The sequence below is a fragment of the Nyctereutes procyonoides genome, unplaced genomic scaffold (assembly GCF_905146905.1).
Source record: "Nyctereutes procyonoides isolate TBG_1078 unplaced genomic scaffold, NYPRO_anot_genome, whole genome shotgun sequence".
NCBI lineage: Eukaryota > Metazoa > Chordata > Mammalia > Carnivora > Canidae > Nyctereutes > Nyctereutes procyonoides.
In genome coordinates, this window is record NW_026575036.1 from 16979392 (window position 1) to 16999252 (window position 19861).

General features: G+C 35.6%; 1 long non-coding RNA gene across 1 annotated transcript in view; it reads left to right on the plus strand.

Annotated features, from left to right (window-relative positions):
* The window catches only part of LOC129505462 (uncharacterized), a 28823-nt gene extending 16126 nt beyond the window's left edge, over positions 1-12697 (plus strand). The window contains exons 3-4 of the long non-coding RNA XR_008663542.1: positions 10946-11076; positions 12468-12697. This is a non-coding gene — a long non-coding RNA (uncharacterized LOC129505462). The remainder of the gene's footprint in view (positions 1-10945; positions 11077-12467) is intronic.
* The last annotated feature ends 7164 nt before the right edge of the window (positions 12698-19861 follow it).

Here is a 19861-nt window from a genome sequence, read left to right on the forward strand (position 1 = left end):
GAGGACTAGATGATTTAAAAAATTGAACAGATGCCTTTTTTTGTGTGAGCAGATGGAATAAATTAAAGATAAGCAACAAAATAATAGTTCTAAATCTAAATGAATCAATAATTACATTATATGTTAATGAATTTAAAACTCCCAATTGTAAGGGAAAGATTATCAATCTGAATAAAAAAAAAACACAGAATTATGGATATCTACAACTAGTGCCTTGTTTTATAAGACAGGCATAACTCAAGTACAAAAAAAACAAAATAATGATAAGAAAAGAATAATAAAAAAGTATGTCTTTTGCATAATGCCAAAATTCTCAAAAAATATTAACAGTCAAGCAATATGTTATATCAACTAGGATTTATTCAGGAATTCAAAGCTGTTTTAACTTCCAAACATTGAATTAAGAAAAATATATTGTATTACCAGAATAAAGGAGAAAAATAAATATAATATTATCAACAGCTAAAGAAAAAAATTTGGTAAAAAAGCAACAAAAAATAATATATTTTTTAAAGATTTTATTTATTCATTCATGAGAGATACAGAGAGAGAGGCAGAAACGTAGACAGAGGAAAAAGCAGACTCCTTGCAGGGAGCCCTATGTGGGACTTGATCCCTGGACCTGGGATGGCTCCTTGAGCCAAAGGCAGGCACTCAACCACTGAGCCACCGGGCATGTATACAATGGAATATTAGCCATTAGAAACGACAAATACCCACCATTTGCTTCGAGGTGGATGGAACTGGAGGGTATTATGCTGAGTGAAATAAGTCAATCGGAGAAGGACAAACATATATGGTCTCATTCATCTGGGGAATATAAAAAACAGTGACAGGGAATAAGGGGGAAAGAAGAAAAAAATGAGTGGGGAATATCAGAAAGGGAGACAGAACATGAGAGACTCCTAAATCTGAGAAACGAACTAGGGGTGGTGGACGGGAGGGGGGGGGATGGTTGAGACTGGGTGACAGGTGCTGAGAGGGGCACTTGATGGGATGAGCACTGGGTGTTATTCTTTATGTTGGCAAATTGAACACCAATAAAAAATAAATTTACAAAAAAAATAAAATAAAACAGATGCTACCACAAGATAAAAAAAAAATATTTTTATAAAATTCTCAGAAAATTCAAAATAAAAGAGAAATTTCCCAGTCTAATTAAAAATATTCATGACAAAAAATATTCATGACAAACCTATAGCTTATGTCATATTAATAATGAAATACTCAAAACATTGTTTTTAGAACAGCGCCAAAGCAAAGATCATCATTTCATTACTTAACATTCAGTACTGCCCTGAGAGGGATAGTCAAAGTGAATGTAACTAGGAAAAAAAAATTAAAATGAATAGAAGACATAAAACTTGGAAAGGAAGGAGTAAAATTTTCTCTGTTCACAAAAGCTGTTATTAAATATGTAGGGAAATCTTAGGCATGGGTTAATAGATATTTTCTTTTTTTTTTTTTAAAGATTTTTTATTGGTTTTTATTTATTCATGAGAGAGAGAGAGAGGCAGAGATGCAGGCAGAGGGAGAAGCAGGCTCCATGCAGGGATCCTGACGTGGGACTCGATCCCAGGTCTCCAGGATCAGGCCCTGGGTTGAAGGCAGTGCTAAACCGCTGAGCCACCCGGGCTGCCCAATAGATATTTTCTATAAAGAGCCAGATAGTAAATATTGTGTGTTGTCCAGGCCTCATGGGTTCTATTGCACTTAACTCTTGTGCAGATAACATAGAAAGTATGTAAGTGAATGAGTATGTCCATGTTCCAATAAAACTTTATTTACAAAATCAGCGAGCCAGATTTGTTATATATGCCATATTTTGTCAACTCCTGATCTAAGAAATCTACAAAGCAGCTATTGAATCTACTAAGTACATCTGTCAAGTTTACAGATTACAAGAATTGAATTAAACTTCATTGTATTTCAGTATGATAGCAGGAAAACAACTAAAAATGAAGTAAAAATTCCTATTAAGGATATCACTAAAACTATAAAATACACAGGAATACATTTAAGAAAAAGTGAAAGACGTCTGCATTGAAAAATACAAAACACTCCAGAAATGGAGACTATATTTCCTAGGCTGTGCCTTTGATTCTTGTGATTATTCATTCCAAAAGTGGAAGTCTGTATCTCCTACTCCCTTTCACCCATTTTGCCCAGCCCCCACACACTCCTCACCATCTAGCAGCCAACAGTTTGTTCTCTGTATTTATGGATCTGCTTCTGCTTTTTGTTTGTTTGTTTATTCATTTGTTTTGCAATAGTGCTGTACAGTGACAGACGGTAGCTACACTTGTGAATATAGCATAATGTAGAAACGTGTAGAAATATTATATAGTACACCCAAAACTAATGTAACATTGTGTCAACTATACTCAAAAAACAAAGCAAAATGACAAATGAAGTTATACTATTTATCAAATGAATAAGTATTTCTAAGATATCATTTCTCCCCAAACTTATTTATAAATTCATTGTACCGGTAAACATAAACCCAGCGACATTTTAGAACATAGAAATGAACAAGCTATTTCTAAAACTTTCTTATTGAAACTTAATGAGCTTAGAACAGCCAAAATAATATTTTTTAAAAAGAATGTAATTAGAGACTTTATACTACCTGATTTTAAGAATTACTATAAAACTTCATTAATCAAGACAGTACAATACTGGCATAGGATAGTAGAACAAAGGGAACAGAATAAAGAGCCCAGAAATAGACCCACCTACATGTAACCAAATGATTTCTGCCTAAATCCCCAAAGCAATTCAATGGAGGAAATTAAAGTCTTTTAACAAATGGTATTGGCACACTTTCACAATATAGAATAAAAAGACCCCCCAATCCTTACCTCACAGTGTGTTCAAACATTGTCTAGATGACTTACATGTCTAAACTTAGAAGGTAAATATTTAATGCTTTCACAATAAAATGTAGGACATTATCTTTATGATGTGGAGATAAGCAAAGGTTTTTTTTTGGACGGACACAAAAAAAGCAGTAACCATAAAATAAAAACAATAAACAAATTAGAGTGTCAAAATTACAAACATCTGTCTATCAAAGGACACCATTAAGAATGTAAATAAACAAGGCATGGATTGGGAGAAAATATTTACACGACATAAATCTGACAAAGGATTTATATTTAGAACTCGTATGTAATGGGAAGGTTTTTTTTTTTAAGCTAAAGCATTGAATACCCAGTTCACAAAAGAAAATATTTGAATGTAATTTAGTAAGTACATAAAAATACTTAATATCAATCAGCAGGGAAATAAAAATTACCGCACAATGAAATGCCATAAGACATACTGGAAGAGCTAAAATTAAAAATACTGACAATATCAAGAAATGAGATTGTAAAGCAACTCTCATGCACTGCCAGTAGGAGCGTAAAATGTTAAAATAATTTTGGAGAAATATTTGGCAATTTTTTTTATTTTGGCAATTTCTAATAAACTTAAATATATATGACTCAGCAATTCTACTCCTAAGTGTACACACCTGCACCTCCCAAACGAAAACATATGCTTTATATCAGCCTTACTGAAAACTACCCAAATATTGGGAAGAATTTTTAAAATATGGTATATCCATGCAGTGGAATATTAGTCGCTATAAAAAATAATGAACTACTACGCTAATATGCATAAGCACAAGTTTAAATTTTATGGATAGATTGAGCAAAATGAAGTCAAATCCAAAGAGTACAAACTGCAATTTCATCTGCATGAAGTTCCCGAATAGGCAAAATTAATATGTGGTGGGAAAAAAAATCAGAAAGGAGGATGAGGAAACTTTTTAGGGCAAAGAAAATATTCTATATCTTGATAGGATGTGGATTTCACAAGTGTGCTCATCTGTCAAAACCAATCAAATAGAACACATAAAATTTGTGCATTTTACTGTATGTAAACATTTCCAGATACAAAAATGAACTGGCAATAATATGGACTCCAGTTTAAGTTTTAGTGTTTACAATGATATTCTACACAAATATAGTAAGGGCAAATAATGAAATACTAAACTCTGTGGTTTGGGAGTGGAATTGTATCAGTATGTAGTCATGATTTCTAATATATCAAATATAGAATTATATAAAAAATGTGTAGAAAAACACCTTTTCTTAGTTTTAATTTAAATTCCAGTTAGTTAACATACAGTATAATATTAGTTTCAGGTGTACAATTTAGTGAGTCAACACTTCCCTGCATCACCCTGTGCTCATCACAATAAGCGTGCTCCGTCATCCCCACTACCTATTTAACCCATCTCCCCACCCACCTCCCCTCTGGTAACCATCACTCTGTTCTCTATAGATAAGTCTATTTCTTGGCTTGCCTCTCTCTCTCTTTTTTTTCCCTTTGCTCATTTGTTTTGTTTCTGAAATTCCACATACAGGTGAAATCATTTGGTATTTGTCTTTCTCTGACTGACTCTTCTCACTTAGCATAACACACTCTAGCGCCATCCATGTTGTTGCAGATGGCAAGATTTCATTCTTTTTATGGCTGAGTAATATTGATATATATATTATATGTGTATATATATCTCGCAACTTCTAACAAAGTAGATTTAGAGGGAACATACCTTAACATAATAAAGGTCATATGTGAAAAACCCACAGCTAATGGGGAAAAACTGAGACCATCCCTCTACAGTCAGGAACAAGACAGGGATGTCCAGTGTCACCACTGTTATTTAACATAGTACTAGAAGTCCTAGCCACAGCAATCAGACAACAAAGAACAACTTCCTATATTTATCTTTTTCTTAGTTCTGTCTAGAAGAAATGACATACCAGTTTCAATGAGCATACCTAAATACCATTTAGTTTCTAAATACCATTCTCTATTAAAAGGAACCAAAACTACTTGAAGGATTGAGGCAGGAGAAATATGAATTGAGTCTGGAACATTCTGTCACAGCAGCAGGTAAAGAAGTGCACACACACAAAAAAATGATGAGGTCATCATAAAGGGATACAGAAGGATTCCCACTGGCCAGATCCTGAGGAATTTGAACATGAAGATAAATAATAGCTGCAAAAATATAAATCCTTTAATAGAATAAGAAGCAATTAATTAATCCAAATATATAAATAAGGTAAATAAGTAAATAACTAGGAAGAAGAGAAATCTCTTCTTTACAGTGGAATGAATATTAACAAATACCTAATATCCAATAAAGTTGGAAAATCATCAGTGGATGATAATACTAGTGAGTGAAAATTTGATTACACAAAGGAAACTTGCATCATCTCAAAGTATCTCCTTACATATCATTTATTAATAAAGATGAGAAAATAGGAAATTTATAATGGAGAAGCCTGACAATAACCATTTCACTAAGAAATCAAAACTAATATAATCAAAATTGGGAGAAACTGACATCATAAGCCTCCTTCCATGATGCATGGAGAAGAACTTTAAGCCTTACTTCAGTGATATCCTTGATCAAATAAAAAAAGTATAATCTGATTCGAAGGAAACATCAGACAATGATCAGAGACATGCCACAGTGTCCTGTACATTTCAAAAATATTGAGGTCATAGAGACAAAGAAAGGCTGAAGAACTATTCCACGATAAAGTAGACTAAAGAGATTTGATAATTACATGTAATCTATGATTGGAATTCTTTGAAGAAACAAAAATGCCAAAAAGAACATTACTGGGACAATTGAACAAAACTGAACATGGACTCTGGAGTAGATGATAGTAAAGTGTTACTGTTAAATTTCCTGATTATGATAACTATACTCCAGTTATTTTAGAGAATGTCAATTTTTTAAGGAAAAACACACTAAGATAATTAGGGATAAAAGTGTATGGCATCTCCAAATGGCTCTCAAAGTTTAAAAATGCTGAAAGATAGACATGAAGAAAGAAAATTATAAAGCAACTGAGACAATATGTAAACTATTGACAAATCTGGGAGTTCCTTGTACTATTCTTGTAGCTTCCTTGCAAGTTAGAAATGACATGAAAATAATAAGCTACTTAAGAAGGGCTTCACTCCTTTGTAGCTACTGGAAGCACGTATTAAATGATTATTTTTAAGGTATCTGCCAAGCTCCAACTTTTGCTTTTCTCTGTGGTCCTGCCCCCAAGTCCAATGGGGAGAATTTCTGGCTGCCCAGTTTGCCCTGTACAGGACCTATCTTGGTTACCACTGACGGAATCTACTGAAGACACCTGACCTATACTGTCACTATAATTTTTTTTGCCAGGAATTTTAAAATGATTTACTTGAGAAGAAATGAATGTCCTTTTGTTTTCAACAGTTGCTTTTTCCCAGAGTAGTTCAGGCCCTCTCCTTCCACCCTACTCATAACTGACTTATCTAAATGGATAGATAGTGATGCGCTGACCTTCATTATTCCTTAGTTCTTTGGGTGTTTTGTTTTTGTTTTTGATTTTGTAGTAGAAGTAAAACCTTGCACGCAAATGGCTCCTATCCCCAGAATTTGTTTGCTTTGTCTTATCCCTCCATGGTGTACATTTCCTAGAGAGACTTTGTCCCAGCAAGGGTGAGACTTGTATTTCGGAGAGGACTTAATTTAGGAGGGAAAGTTGCAGGAGCCCATTTGGCCTTAAATCCAACCCACATCCTCCAATACAGTCTTCCTAGGAATAAGGCTGATATTTTTGTCTTCATCTGTCTGATGTAGATTCCTACATCTCTAAAATTGGTTCAGAACCCATAGGGGGAAAGGCGTGTGATTAATTATCACCCTCCAACTGCAACAACTGCCAAGCAATCTCTGCAGGGTGACTGGAAAAGCAGAGAAAAGCAACCTACAGGAAAAGAGATGACGCAGACTCGATAAGCATTGATGAATAGCTTGTTGATTTCTTTTTCTAGTTCCTTCTTCAATTCCACTTATATTTATCTCTCTTCTTGGATTCCAAAGGATACAATATTTCTTTAGAATAAATCTTCCTTTGGGACTTAGACTAAGATCTAAAGAGTCTGAAATAATGCCAGGTTTTATTTTTCCTGCCAGTATGGGGCATTCTTAGATTTATATTTTTGTAAATTTGACAGTAATGGATATTTTACTTATTGATTGCTAGAAAACCTGGTCTCATATTCTTCTAAGAGACATTTAAACTTCAGGACCAAAGAGAAAAAAAGGCACCATTTGGGGGCAGACTGATCATAAGCTTGTACTTCAGTGTGCAAATCCTCAGTATCAGCGTCAGAAATGAAGAGAAAAAACAGAAATGCCAATCAAGGAAAGCTGCAGATTTCACTACTGATGGTGAGATCAGAACCCTTTGTCTTGTTCCACTGTCCTGAGTTCTAAAAGTCAAGGTGGAAGGAATATACTTCAAACAGACCTGAATAGCCTTCATACAATGACAGTACTAGGGGGTGATTTTAGCAGAGAGATGATAAAGTGACTGAAAATTAGTTAAGAATGTGAAATAGGGAACTGGCTGACATTTAGCCATATTTAATGTCTTCTTGAGTCGGTTCTGTGATTGCCTTGGCTGAGTTAAAGGACATAAAATCACTTCAACTGATGAGATTAGCCTCCCCGGTTTTAAATAGAGAATTAACATTCAGGCCTTCTTTAGGCCTCTTAGATGTGTCAGAAAAGTAAGGTTATAGGGCAAACTGCTCCCTCAAAAATTGGGAGACAGTTAGGTATAGAGAATCACAGCTTACTGAAGCAGAAACCTATGAACTGAAAGCTCCACAAGAATCAATGCTGGGATAGGAAAACCTGAACTATAATTGTCAAATTGCTGACAGCTCAGTGTAGACAAGTCTGGGAATTAAAAACCCTGTGAGGGCCCAATCAGACAAGGATTCACACTTTTGTGAGTTCTATTTCCAGGAGCTCTATCAGGTCCTCATAGTGAAAATCAGAGAAAAATCCTCTAGTGCTAATGGCAGGGGAAAGGAAAAAGAAACTATTACAAATATGTCCAGGATGTCCTTCAGGAGATGAATGGATAAATAAGCTGTAGCATCCAGAAAATGAAAAATTGTTAGTGCTAAAAGGAAAATGAAAAAAGAAATATTATTCACTGTTAAAGAGAGATGAGCTACTAAATCATAAAAGACCTGGAGGAAACTTAGATGCTCATTATTAAGTGAAAGAAGCCAATCTGAAAAGGCTACATATGGTGTGATTTCAACCATATAACATTCTGGAAAAGTTAACAAGTTTAGTGGCTGCTATGGCTTAGAGAGGAGGGAGAGATGAACAAGCAAAACACAGAGGACTTTGAGGGAGCTAAACTAATCTGTATGATACTACAGTGGTGGATGCATGTCATTATACATATTTCAATTCCCATGGAATGTACAACACTAAGAGTGAATCTTAATGTAAACTGGACTTTGGGTAGTGCTGTACCAATGTAGATTCATCAATTAAAATAAATGTACCACTGTGGTATGGAATATCAACAGTAGTGGAGCTAGTGGCATACAGGGTCTTAGAGATATATGGGAACCCTCTTCATTTTCCATTCAATTTGCAGTGAACCTAAAAGTCCTCTACAATATAATGTTTATTAATTTATAAAATGAAAACAACAGAATTCAAAAAATTCAAAGTGGTTAAACAGTCATTTGTTCAAGCAAGAGTGATTGGTATTCATTTAATATAATCACAAAAAGATGGCAGCAGAAAATAATGTTCCCGGGTTAGATGTGCCTGATTGGATGGAGTGTTTTCTATTTGAGGTGTAACCAAGTCTCCTTTCTGTTACATGTAAGACAGCTGGTACAAATCCATGCAGAAATTTCTTGCCTGTGGCAATGCCAAAAATTGCTCCAATTTTATAATCTCTACAATGATAAACTTGATGTTTCTAGTTTATAGTCTACATTCTCAAGGACAAAACTGTTATCAAATAGTCAATATTGACATACACAAAAATCTTTCTTTCCATCTTTTTTTTCTTGAAGAATGGAAAAGCTACACACTTGGAAGGAACCACCACACTTGACTCATTGCATCACCACACTTGGCTCATTGATTAGCTGTGCTGGCTCTATTGTACATGATTCTGAAAAAAACTATCACCCCATGAACACAATCCCAGTGAAGGGAAACCTCATTGCATATTTCTAGAGTATCAGTGGGGAGCTTTTGTGTCCCTAGGGCATCCATTCTAGATTAAAACCTACAGGCAAACACACCATGTTGAGAGACCCCAGCATATGAGGGAAATATCACAAATAGGTGGTTCATGTAGTAGATCTCTCTTTGGTGAACCAAAGGATTATTCAACTGAAGAGGTTCCTTCCTACAAGACCCAAATCTCTAGGGTAAAAATCATATCTTCATTTCATGGTTTTCCTTCAATCTGACCCATATAAATCTAGACACATATAAATACTAGGCCCATAAATGCCACATTTGGGTTGTCTCCAACACATTGCCAGTATCAGGATAAGAAACTATTTTCTGTGGTACTTGAAATTCTTGAGTTAAGGACCCCCAAAGAGGGAGTATTCATATCCAGGTATTGAGATATTTCAACCTAATGAAGTTAGTTATTATTCCTGAACCCCTCTTAGGTTGTAACTTGCCTGAAAGTTTAACTTGGGTCAGGTGAAGTGAAGCAGAAATGTATTTATCGATTAGCAAATTTCCTTCTTCCCCTATTCCCAGCTCTCTGACTCTCTCAGCAGTAAGGTAAAAATGTTATGCTATTTACCATAGGCTTTCCCAGGAAAGAGAGAATCTGCTTAATGAATGTTGGGTAACAGTTTGGTTTGAATAGATTACCTAAGCAAGAATCAATCACTTATTTTTCCTTTAAGTTAGGAGAGACTTAAAGGAATATTGACCTGTTGCCCCCAGATCTGTAGAACAATTACTTCCTTCCCCCATCTCAGATGCCTCACTGCCAAGCATGATGGCCTCAATAGTGAGCTAAGTGAAAACTCCTAACTCCCTTTCTGAATGATTAACAGATAGATGGGATATATTTTAATCTAAGACAGGTATTTATGACAGGAATAGGGTTTCCCCAGATGTTCTAACTAGAACCAATTCTCCACTTGTTTTTGTCTAAAAGTTGGACAGTAAACTTCCCGAGAAGCCTCAAATTTTGTTTACCAGAATCTGGTAGTTCCATAGAAATGCGATGTGCATCTTGTAGAAATATGATTCAAAGTTTTTTTTAAGTTAATCCAATGATATTTTAAAACTCAACATACACACATAAATACACACATACACATGTGATATTGCAAATTGAACCTACTAGAAGTCCATTAATATTGGATAAACTCATGTTGGGTCTGATTCAACTTAAATCTTTCCTGTCAACTTAGTTTAATTGATGGTTTCCTGATAATAAAATGAGTTTTAAATATTATGATTTATGATTATTGATCTGGATGATAAAAGATTTGTTTTCATATTTTGTGAACAAACAAAATAGATGAACATTTTGGAGACTAAAACTGAGATAAGATTACAACTGTTCTCTGTAATTTTTTATTACAAATGTTCTGTTCATCCAAACAGTATTACAAACTTAATTTTATATATGTAAAATATCACACTAGTGCTTCACACCATGCTTCTTTAGATATGTGAGATATGAGTATAGAGTGATATACATCCTAGAGTAGTTATAAAATGAAAGTAATAGTTGTATTATTTGAATATCTTTACTTTCAGGGCAATTCCCAAGTCTGTTATTTTATTTATTTCTTAGAATAAGGTAAGATTCCCAGTCTCATTTTATAGGTCATGGAAATGACAAAAATGTACTGACTAGGTCGCTAATAGATTGAAGTGAAAGCACAGGTTTTCAAATACTTCCCCAGGGACTATTCCATCTAGTCACTTGAAAAATTGACTTTCTAAAATAATTAGAGTCACAAAACTTAAATCCTCCCCCAGGGACCAAAGTTTCTGAAAACTAACTAGAGTTTTTGCCCTCTCTGGCAGCATTAACTTTTAATAGATCATGAAAGTTCTCCAGCCCATCTGCAAAAATGCTTCTGAAAAAGAAGCATTAACCACATAATCAATTTGTGGAACAGAGAGACGATGATGAGCTGAAGAGAAGAGAGAGAAGGGTAAGAGAAATACTTTTAGTAAATAAGTAAAATTTAGTAAATATTTTAGTAAAATAAGGTCATTTATCTTCATTTATCTTGTAATAACATCTTGATTTACAGAAAGGGATGAGTTTGGGGTTGGGGTGTCAATATTAGGGGGAAGGGAGGTAAGTGTGAATTACAGTGGTCAATCTAGACATCATAGCTGCCTGATGAGAAAACATTGACTTCTGCAATACTACCATAGAATTATGAACTGTATAGTGTTGTCACATAGGCTCTATCTCATGCTAAAAGCTCAAATCATTGTTATCTCAAAGGGTAGAACTGAGATTTGATGGTGGGTCTAGAGTGAGCATTAAAAACGGTTTCCTGACTCCCAAACATTGGCCATATTGCATTGTCTTTCTGATCATTGAAGTAATATGAAATATTAATAAATACTGGGAAATAGTAAATATTTCTGCTACATAGGAAATATGTTTATTGTACAAAATAACAACTTTTAAAAATTGAAGACATTCACCTTCAAAGAAAGGCAACAAGTTTATTAAATACATCTGGGGACTCAGTGTAGGTACTTAATCTCCATTATTAAAGACAGAGAAACCATACTTTAAAAACTAGTACATTTCTTCAGGTTTCTAGAGGGGAAGAAAAGGTGCTAGATATGTTTCAAAAATCACATTGAGAGTGACTGATATGAGGGATTCATGGCACTCTATTTACCAGTTAGGAGGAAACAAAAATGATGCCTATTATATATTTCTGTATTTCAGTAGGAATGATATAATAACTCTAAAAATAATCATTTATTTCAAAAAGCGGGCCAGTACTTGGAATTTCCAAGCACATTAGTTTCAGATAACAACTACTAAGGCCAAGTACTCAGGCTTAAGTCTCCTCTTGAATAGTGAATTTTTCATTTCACAGAGTTATAGTTTGATTAGTGCTGTAGTGAATGAATATCCAGTGAAGCCTTGAAAAATCCCTCATAACTGATTATCCTTATTCTCTCTAAAAAAAACAATTAAGCAATAAACAATGGCTTTTATCCCAAGATGACCCATTTTAATTTCTGACATCTACAAATATCACTTATTTTATATTGAGTCAATTATCTACCTCCTTAAATCTACCCATCAGTTTATCTTCAATCATTTATATGATTTAATATGTATATATATAAATAAATATATAACATATATTATAATGTTACTTATAATAACACGTATATGTTGTTCCTAAATCCATGCTTTTGAATTTAAAATATATTGTGAACACCTTTCCATGTCAACATGATAGAAATATTTCACCCTTTGAAGTGAATCCAGAGTATTCCATGATTTGAGTATGTTGGTTTATGTAATGAAACCCCTCTTTTTTTTTCTTTATATATTTTTTTAAAGATTTTATTTACTTATTCATGAGAGACCCAGAGAGGCAGAGACACAGGCAGTGGGAGAAGCAGGCTCCATGCAGGAAGCCCAACGTGGGACACCATCCTGGGACTCCAGGGTCACAACCTGGGCCGAAGGCAGGCACTAAACCACCGAGCCACCCAGGGTTCTCTAATGAAACCCCTCTTGATAGATGTTTAGATTGTTCCCCTTTTTCCCTTTTGTTTTGTTTTGCTTTATTTCTTTCTTCCTATACTTACATAACTATTTTTTACATCGATGCTTCTGAGACTCTTTGGTCAAGACTTTGGTATTAAAAGTTATTATTAAAAAAAAAAAGCTGTCAGTGTGTATCTATGAAGAATGCAATGACCACTAACACAGTTTGATGCCACCGTCTTGATTAGTGGTAAGGTGTTAGCTATTTTATACATCTAGAGTTCTCATTTATCAAACAAGAACTTGTAAATTATCCAGCAGAGACCCCTGTTTGAATGAAATGCCCAAAGAGGGACACAGGATGTGGCAACTCTCCTGTGGAAACTAGAAGTCAAGTTACTAGGGCTTTCTATGCATTGCTCTACTTACTTACTTACAGTGATTTCCTTTGATCTGTCCTATTTTACCTCTAGAAGTTTGCCTTGCATCTGGAAAACAAGGTAATTTTCCTAGAGTTCTCCAAATATTTAGTCTAATCAGCTAAAAGATATCACTACTAGCCTACCTCTTAGCTGCTCTTGCCTTAGGTTTCATGCATTTACTCTGTTCCAGCTAGACTCTGAACGTGGCTCTTACCTAACACTGCAGCTTAATTTTCAACTTGACTGCTCAGGGTTAAGTTGATCACTGGCCAGGGAATCGAGCAGAACTACTTGCATTTTTAAACGTGTAAGAAATAAATTTACCAAAATTTTAAATGTGTGTCAAACTGTTTTACTTTACCTAAAGTTCATTGTTAAGATTAAATGTTTTATGAAAAATGTCTATTTTTCTTAAAGTATTGTTTTTCCTTCTCCAGTTGAGTTCTTAAAATGTGTCTCATAGATCTTACGTCTAGTAACTTTTTCCCTCTTCTGTGAACTACCTCTTCATACCAAGTACTACTGTAGTAAAGCCAGACTGTTATATTTAGAACCCCCAGGAACTGCTGAGGTTTCCCTTATCTAGATAAGCAGTTTCCCTTCTGAAGCTTTATTGAGCACAGTTCCACTCATATTCCCCTTACCTTTCTATGTAGGTGTAGAGGACATTTTCTGGGCTCAAGTCACCTTCCTAGGACATCTCAGTTCTAGCAGGGACAGAAGATGGGCTCCACCTGCCTATCAGAATGCTGTTGGAAAAAGAGCAAATAGATGTGACATTCCAGAGGAGGAATCAATCATTCACTAATCCACCAGATAGTAAATCTTTGACCAATAAATATTACACATAAAACACTAAGCTGCATTTTGTAGGAAAAGTTGAGGAAAGATATGGTTCCTTTCCATAAGGATCTTACAATTTGTTGTCAGAAAAATATGTATACTTTTGCAGGTAAATATATCGATGTGTGTTTGGCTAAGCCAAATAGAAAAAGCAAAGAGTACCCACAGAAATAAACACTTATGAGTAAGTAAATAATAATAAATTAATTAGCCATTCATAACACATAGGTTAAGAGGTGATAGAGAGGGGAAGTTTCCAGATGAAGTCACCATTTGACTTCCCCCACCCCCCACCCCCAATGATCACAAAATCTCTTGAGCTGGGCCATATATAGTTAGTCCTCCTTGGACCCTTCTCCCAGCAATATCCCTGGTTTTTGTTGTTGTTGTTGTTTGTTTGTTTGTTTGTTTGTTTTTAATGAGGGAGAGGGAAAGAGAATCTCAAGTAGACTCCCGGCTGAGTGTGGACCCTGACTCAGGGCTTGATCTCGACTCTGAGATCATAACCTGAGCTAAAACCAAGAGTCAGCTGCTTAACCTACTGCACCACCCAGGTACCCAGGCAGTAATATTCTTAAGGGAAGATGCAAGAAACTCCTGTCTCTAGTTCCTTTTTCTCAACATCCCTGCCCTTTTTTTTTAAAAAAGATAATTATTTATTTATTTGAGAGGGAGAGAAAGAAAGTACAAGCAGGAGGAGGGGCAGAGAGAGAATTAGACTCACCATCGAGCAGGCAGCCCAACTTGGGGCTCAATCCCAGGACCCCGGGATCATGACTTGAGCTGAAGGCAGACACTTAACCAACTGAGCCACCCAGGAGCCCACCATCCCTGCTCTTGATCCTCAATATTTTACCTCATGAATGGGAAAAAGAGTCAAAGAATAGCAAACTCAGGAAAGACCTGGAAGGAAACTTTTTTTCCTAAAGCCTAGCACAAAACTTACCTATGAGGACTACACAGCTTTCTCAGGGCCAGGAGTCCCCCCAAAGTAAAGAATGAGAGGGAGTAATCTTAACTTTTTTTTTTTTTAAATTAGAATGTGCTACTTACGTATACAAGAGGATCTTTGTCAGGAATGTATATTATATAGTATTCTGTTAAAATAGATATAATTTACACTAAAAGATTAAAAAATTACATTCTAGTTATTAATGAAAGCAATTTGAAAGATTTAATCATACCAGTAATAAATTCATTATAAATGTATTATCAGTATAACAGTATTATACAACCATTTTATTGTTGATTAGAAACTTTTAAAAAATATTATAGTGGTCTTTTTAAATTTACATTTATTTATTTATTTATTTTTAAGTAATCTCCACACCCAACATGGGGCTCAAACTCTCGACCCTGAGATCAAGAGTCACATGCTCTTCCAACTGAGCCAGCCAGGTGCCCCACTTTAGAAACTTTATTCATATATAGTTATTCTCTACCAAGGCGAAAGTTCAAAGGAAATTGATAAATCACAGCTGGAGGATTAATATCAGTAAGCTTAAATGACTTCCCTATAATGGAAATAAATAGCAAAGGAACTCTAGAAAACAATGGATGATATTGAGGTCCATTTATAAAGAACTCTATGTATTGTTAGAGGTGAAAATATTCAAGAAACTTCTTTCCAGCTCTAATTCCTGATTGTCACTTTAAAGGAGTTGAATTCATTGAGATATTGACATTTTTTCTAGAGGTATCTCCCAGTTTCCTCTGTATGTCAGACTTTTATGTGATGAAGTAATTATGAAATCAATAACATTGGATGTTTAGATAAAAGTAGAATTACAAATAGGCAGGTCATATTTAATTCAAAGGATGTCAAGGGCCTCAAACACTTTTTGATTCACCATCAGAACTTTAGAGAACTTGCTAGTATTTGAAGTTCCATAATACAGGATCTAGAATCTGACAAATTAAATTTGTCCAGTTGAGTCTGTCACTGAAAAACTGAATAACTTTGGGCAGGTTATGTAACCTTCCTGAGTCACAGTTTTATCATCTGCAATGAGGGACTCATATTAATATCTACCTCAGAGGTGGTATCAAACTGAGTAATATATATGGTGCAGGGCCCTAGGAACCATTCTGAGGCAGAATTCAAAGGTGACCCCCAATGCCTCTCACCCTCATGTGATCTTCTTGTCTTGAATGTGAGCAGAACCTGTGAATGTGATGCGGTATTACTCCCTAGATTGCATTAAGTTGCAAGGCAAAGGATTTTGCAGATGTCATTCAAGTTACTAAAAGCACTCTCCTTCCCAAATTTAAGGTTATACCTCGGTAAGTCAATCATTAACCCTCACTGCAGACTTGAAGGGTCAGAGTTCTGTCCCACCCAGCCTGGACCCAAACATTTTTCCTGAGCTAAGTGCGGTGCCAGTTTTCTCTGGGCATGCTCCAGAAGTCTCATCTCTTCCTTTCCTTCTCCTCCCAGATTTGCTCAGCTGGCCAGCTGCTATTTCTCCAATGCCTTCTCTCCTTCCTTCCTTCCTTCCTTCCTTCCTTCCTTCCTTCCTTTCTTCCTTCCCCCTTCCTTTATTTTTTTGAGAAAGAGAAAGAGGACACATGAGTGGGGGTGAGGGCAGTTGGTAGAGGGGCAAAGGGTGAGGGAGAATCTGAAGCAGACTGGAGCCCTCTCTCATGACAGTGAGATCATGATGAGCGGAAAATAAGAATTGGATGCTTACCCAATGGAGCCACCCATACACCCCACCCCCTCCTCTCCCTTTCTTTGGAAGTACTGCATACTTGCTTTTTTCAATTGATTTCAGCTGTTAGGCTTCCCTCCTATTACTCCTCATCAAGTGTCACTATGATTTTCTTAGAAACTTCTTGAAATCAGCTGGTTCTGGAGAAACTTATGGATAAAATCATTTGTGGACAGTTAGCTGCCATAGCAACTACAAATGCAGCAGCCACACCATGACTTTATTTGGCTTTAGCTTGGCTCAGGCAGTAAACAAAAAAATCAAATTTTATCTGTGATCATGGTGAAGTGACACCAGAGAAGGCATCAAGATACATGTTTTTTTTACTGCCAAAATTTTCTCATCCCTCACAGAAAATGAGATCATTTTTGCATATATGCGATTGAAATTTAAAATGAAATTAAAGTTTATTCAATTTAAATGTAAAATGAAATGTTCATATTTTTAAAAAGTGTTTAAAAATGTCTTTGTCTCCTGATCTATTCCATGAATTTAGGAACTTATCCCAAGAAATAATCTGAAATATCCCCAAATACTTCCATACCAAGTTGTTCATCACTGTTGCCTATAAGCAAAAACTTGGGGAGTAACCTAAATGTCTTCATCTGAATACTGCTTAGTACTTATTAAAATCTATGCTTGGGGACACCTGGTGGCTCAGTCGGTTAAGTGTGCGCCCTTGGGCTCAGGTCATGATCTCAGGGTCCTGGGCTCAAGCATCAGACTCCCTGCTCAATGGGAGACTGCTTCTCCCTCTCCCTCTCCCTCTATCCCTCATCCCCTCACTCATGCTGTCACTCCCCCAAATAAATAAATAAAAGCATTTTTAAAAACCTATGCGTTAAAATATGTGAATGTAGTTTTTCCTTATAAAAAAAAATTTATGAACACGGGATTGAATATAATGTGTGAAGTTTTAAAATGTTGGTTATGGAGCGGTAAATGTAGTATTACCCCAATTTTATAAAATAAAAACATACATATGTTTTTGCCACATATAGAGAGAAACTGGAAATGAGAGAGAAGGAAAGAAAGAAAGACTCCATTGGCTAAGAAAAGCAAATAGCCAGCATTTTGCATTGTCCTTTGGGGAATAGCAAAATCCTCCGTGGAAATCAATTGTTGCAAACTTGGTATTTAAGCAAAGATTAAAAAATGTTCTTTGTGAAGAATAAGGCACTAAAGCAACAAGCAGATATCCCAGTGGAAACTGCATAAACAATTGAGGACCAGCAAACTGAGAGAAGAAAAATTAAACTGTGGGCTTTTGCTATACAAAGAGCTACCACAAATTCTTTACTGAGGAGAAACAATGCTAATATAAAAACTGTACTGTGTAATATCATCATTATTTCATAAATATTTATGTATAGATTAATAGCTTGGTAAAATGCATCCTCATGCAATTCTTGGGCCAGGCAAGGCTTTGGGTGCTGATCTGATGTATGGCATGGAGTAAGCAGTACAGAGCTGAGCTGGGAACCACAGGTCTGACACAGTCACTGCAATCTTGGGCTAATGCCTGTTCCATTTCATCAAAGAATAAAATCTCATAGGAAGGGACTAAACTTGAAATCAAAACACCAAAATCTGAGTCCTGGTTTTTTTATTCATCTATAAAATATAAAACAAAAATCCTTTAGTACTATGAACTGCAAATCTATATTATCAGAGTAATAACATCTACTGTATTTATCTGTTAGGGTTATTATACAATAAATAAGAAAATATACATTAAAGGGATTTATAATAAATTAATTGCTTTGGAAATATAAATTCTTGTTTTAGGCCTCAGGTTCAATGTTATAAAATCCTGTACTTGAGCTGCATTGTTAAGTTCCTAACCTTATGTCAAACCCACATGGTATTAAGACTCTAGATAAGACTACAGAAAGATGATCAGATCAAAGCTATGCTTTTCAGCTTCTTGGCTAAATACAAAGATGTGAGTGGGAGTGGAGCTGGAGTGCCAATGAAATATGAGTCATGAGACCAACTTCTTAGTGAGCCCAGAGTCAGGCATTCATAATTATGGTGCCATGGCTGCAGTCCAAGTTGTACTTGACCTACTTGGAGCTAATAAATCTTGATGTGTTAATTTGGTATTCGATCCTGGTCATATCCTGACTTTTACTACAAAGGCTGTATTCTGGTTTTTCCAACCTCCATCCCCAGCTCACACTGTTCATTTGGGTTTTATTACATGGCCCAAAACTGATCATGGGCAGTGATCATGGGCAGTCCATTGCAGTATGGACAAAATGGACCAACATCCAGACCAAATGCATAAAACTTCATGGGTCAAAAGATTTTTATAAGAAATGTCTTATCTATAAAATGGCATTATTTATGTGACAGCATTTGCAAAAGAGATTTCATTTCTGCCTCTGCAACTGCAGCCTTGCTTTGGCTTATTTATATCTTTATTAATATATGTTTTTGTACATTTACATGGACCCAAGACACGAGCCATAGATGAATTTCTAGCAACATGGTCACTGCACCTTTATAGCTAAAGGGACCGACAATAGCATTTTACTTTTGTTTCCAACTCAGCTCTGGTTTGTGTAACCCCTGGGTTTTGTTGGCCATGATTTTCAAGACCCTACCTTTTTCACTTGCCAACTACCTTAACATTCTCTAACCCTATTATAAATAGCATTTTGTGAGCTATTAAAAAAAAAACAAGCAGGGGTGCCTAGTCGGTTAAGTGTCTGCCTTCAGTTCAGTCACAATCCCAGACTCCTGGGATCAAGCCTCGCATCGTGCACTATGTTCAGTGAGGAGTCTGCTTCTCTCTCTCCCTCTCTGCTTTCTCTCTTCCTTTTTCAAAAAAAAAAAAAAAGAAAAGAAAAAGAAGAAAGAAGAAAGAAAGAAAGAAAGAAAGAAAGAAGAAAGAAAGAAAGAAGCATATAAATAAAATCTTCTAGTAGAATCTAAATTATATAAGGTGACTGGTTACATAGTGCCTGAGCAACATGCTCTTTTAACTCTATCATTTGATCACAAAATATGGCTGACAAAATTTTGATCAGGGCACAGAATTAGGTACGGCAATCACACAGAGGCATGATGTTAGCCCTTCGGTCAAGGAAAATGTGTGACTTCAAAGACTACTCAAAGATCCATTTCTCTCTATCTACCCACCCCAGGAAAACTAGTCCAACTACAAGATTTAAGAAAAGGTAAGGATAGCCTGACAAGTAACACTGTGCCACAGACCATACGATTTGGCTGCAAACTCCTTACAAGTGACCAAATACCCCTG